This window comes from Lissotriton vulgaris, chromosome 7, assembly GCF_964263255.1.
Source record: "Lissotriton vulgaris chromosome 7, aLisVul1.2, whole genome shotgun sequence".
Taxonomy (NCBI): domain Eukaryota; kingdom Metazoa; phylum Chordata; class Amphibia; order Caudata; family Salamandridae; genus Lissotriton; species Lissotriton vulgaris.
In genome coordinates, this window is record NC_141695.1 from 623,574,965 (window position 1) to 623,578,705 (window position 3,741).

Sequence of the window (3,741 nt, forward strand, 5' to 3'; positions counted from 1 at the left end):
GGGGGTGTGCGTGTGGTGTGTGTGCGTGCGGGTGACTTGTATGGACCGTTGGGGGTTGCGTTCGCTTGAGGGGGGTGTGCATGTGGTGTGTGTGCGTGCAGGGGACTTGTATGGGCCGTTGGAGGTGTTGGGGTTCGCTTGAGGGGGGTGTGCGTGTGTTGTGCGTGCATGCGGGTGAGTTGTATGGGCAGTTGGGGTTGTTGGGGGTCGTGTTCACTTGTATGGGCCGTTTGGGGTCACGTTGGCTTGAGGGGGGTGTACGTGTGGTGTTCATGCATGCGGGTGAGTTGTGCGGCCCGTTGGGGGTGTTGGGGTTCACGTTCGCTTGAGGGGGGGTGTATGTGTAGTGTTTGTGCATGCGGGTGACTTGTACGGGCCGTTGGTGGTGTTGGGGGTCGGGTTCGCTTGAGGGGGTGGTGCGTGTGGTGTGCATGTGTGCGAGTGACTTGTACAGGCCGTTTGGGGTCGCGTTCGCTTGAGGAGGGGTGTGCGTGTGGTGTGCGTGCGTGCGAGTGACTTGTACGGGCTGTTGGGTGTGTTGGGGTTCGCGTTCACTTGAGGGGGGGTGCGTGTGGTGTTTGTGCATGCGGGTGACTTGTACGGGCTGTTGGGGGTCACGTTCGCTTGAGGGTGGGTGTATGTGTGGTGTTTGTGTGTGCGGGTGACTTGTACGGGCCATTGGAGGTGTTGGGGTTTGCTTGAGGGGGGTGTGCATGTGTTGTGCGTGCGTGTGGGTGACTTGTACGGGCCGTTGGGGTGTTGGGGGTTGCGTTCGCTTGAGGGGGATGTGCGTGTGGTGTGCGTGCGTGCGGGTGACTTGTATGGGCCGTAGGGGGTTGCGTTCGCTTGAGGGGGTTGTGCGTGTGGTGTGTGTGCGTTGCGGTGACTTGTATGGGCCGTTGGGGGTCACGTTGGCTTGAGGGGGGGTGTACGTGTGGTGTGCATGCATGCGGGTGACTTGTACGTGCCATTGGAGGTGTTGGGTGTCGCTTTTGCTTGAGGGGGGGTGTACGTGTGGTGTGCGTGCGTGCCGGTGACTTGTATGGGCCGTTGGGGGTGTTGGGGGTCGCGATCGCTTGAGAGGGGGTGTGCGTGTGGTGTGCGTGCGTGCAGGTGACTTTTACGGGCCGTTGGGGGTTGCATTCGCTTGAGGGGGGTGAGCGTGTGGTGTGCGTGCGTGCGGGTGACTTGTATGGGCCATTGGGGGTGTTGGGGGTCGTGTTCGCTTGAGGGGGGTGTGCGTGCGTGCGGGTGACTTGTACGGTCCGTGTGGGGTCGCGTTCGCTTGAGGGGGGTGCACGTGTTGTGTGCATGCGTGCGGGTGACTTGTACGGGCCGTTGGGGGTGGTGTTCGCTTGAGGGGGGTATACGTGTGGTATGTGTGCATGCGGGTGACTTGTACGGGCCGTTGGGGGTGTTGGGGGTCGCGTTCGCTCGAGGGGGGTGTGCGTGTGGTGTGCGTGCGTGCGGGTGACTTGTACGGGCCGCTGAGGGTCGCGTTCGCTTGAGGGGGGGTGTGCATGTGGTGTGCGTGCGGGTGACTTGTATGGCCCGTTGGGGGTCATGTTCGCTTGAAGGGGGGGTGTGCGTGTGGTGTGCGTGCATGTGGGTGACTTGTACCGGCCGTTGGGGGTCGCGTTTGCTTGAGGGGGGTGTTTTTTGTGGTGTGCGTGCATGCGGGTGACTTGTACGGGCTGTTCGGGGTGTTGGGGTTCGCGTTCGCTTGAGGGGGGTATATGTGTGATGTTTGTGTGTGCGGGTGACTTGTACGGGCCATTGGAGGTGTTGGGGGTTGCGTTCGATTGAGGGGGTGGTGCGTGTGGTGTGCGTGTGTGCGGGTGACTTGTACGGGCTGTTGGGGGTGTTGAGGGTCACGTTCTCTTGAGGGGGGCTGTGCGTGTGGTGTGCGTGTGTGCGGGTGACTTGTACGGGCCGTTGGGGGTGTTGGGGTTTGCGTTCGCTTGAGGGGGGTGCGCGTGTGGTGTTTGTGCGTGCTGGTGACTTGTACGGGCCGTTGGGGTCACGTTCGCTTGAGGGGGGGTGTACGTGTGGTGTTTGTGCGTGCGGGTGACTTGTACGGGCTGTTGGAGGTGTTGGGGTTCGCTTGAGGGGGGTGTGCGTGTGGTGTGCATGCGTGCGGGTGACTTGCATGGGCCGTTGGGGGTTTTGGGGGTCGCGTTTGCTTGAGGGGGGTGTGCGTGTGATGTGCATGCGTGCGGGTGACCATTACGGGCCGTTGGGGGTGTTGGGGTTCACGTTCGCTTGAGGGGGGGTGTATGTGTAGTGTTTGTGCATGCGGGTGACTTGTACGGGCCGTTGGTGGTGTTGGGGGTCGGGTTCGCTTGAGGGGGTGGTGCGTGTGGTGTGCATGTGTGCGAGTGACTTGTACAGGCCGTTGGGGGTCGCGTTCGCTTGAGGAGGGGTGTGCGTGTGGTGTGCGTGCGTGCGAGTGACTTGTACGGGCTGTTGGGTGTGTTGGGGTTCGCGTTCACTTGAGGGGGGGGTGCGTGTGGTGTTTGTGCATGCGGGTGACTTGTACGGGCTGTTGGGGGTCACGTTCGCTTGAGGGTGGGTGTATGTGTGGTGTTTGTGTGTGCGGGTGACTTGTACGGGCCATTGGAGGTGTTGGGGTTTGCTTGAGGGGGGTGTGCATGTGTTGTGCGTGCGTGTAGGTGACCTGTACGGGCCGTTGGGGTGTTGGGGGTTGCGTTCGCTTGAGGGGGATGTGCGTGTGGTGTGCGTGCGTGCGGGTGACTTGTATGGGCCGTAGGGGGTTGCGTTCGCTTGAGGGGGTTGTGCGTGTGGTGTGTGTGCGTTGCGGTGACTTGTATGGGCCGTTGGGGGTCACGTTGGCTTGAGGGGGGTGTACGTGTGGTGTGCATGCATGCGGGTGACTTGTACGTGCCATTGAGGGTGTTGGGTGTCGCTTTCGCTTGAGGGGGGGTGTACGTGTGGTGTGCTTGCGTGCGGGTGACTTGTATGGGCCGTTGGGGGTGTTGGGGGCGCGATCACTTGAGAGGGGGTGTGCGTGTGGTGTGCGTGCGTGCGGGTGACTTGTACGGGCCGTTGGGTGTTGCATTCGCTTGAGGGGGGTGAGCGTGTGGTGTGCGTGCGTGCGGGTGACTTGTACGGGCCATTGGGGGTGTTGGGGGTCGTGTTTGCTTGAGGGGGGGTGTGCGTGCGTGCGTGCGTGCGGGTGACTTGTACGGTCCGTGTGGGGTCACGTTCGCTTGAGGGGGGTGCACGTGTTGTGTGCGTGCGGGTGACTTGTACGGGCCGTTGGGGGTGGTGTTCGCTTGAGGGGGGTATACGTGTGGTATGCGTGCATGCGGGTGACTTGTACGGGCCGTTGGGGGTGTTGGGGGTCGCGTTCGCTCGAGGGGGGTGTGTGTGTGGTGTGCGTGCGTGCGGGTGACTTGTACAGGCCGCTGAGGGTCGCGTTCGCTTGAGGGGGGTGTGCATGTGGTGTGCGCGCGGGTGACTTGTATGGCCCGTTGGGGGTCGTGTTCGCTTGAAGGGGGTGTGCGTGTGGTGTGCGTGCATGTGGGTGACTTGTACGGGCCGTGGGGGATCGCGTTTGCTTGAGGGGGTGTGCGTGCATGCGGGTGACTTGTACGGGCTGTTCGGGGTGTTGGGGTTCGCGTTCGCTTGAGGGGGGGTGTATGTGTGGTGTTTGTGCGTGCGGGTGACTTCTACGGGCCGTTGGAGGTGTTGGGGGTCGCGTTCGCTTGAGGGAGTGGT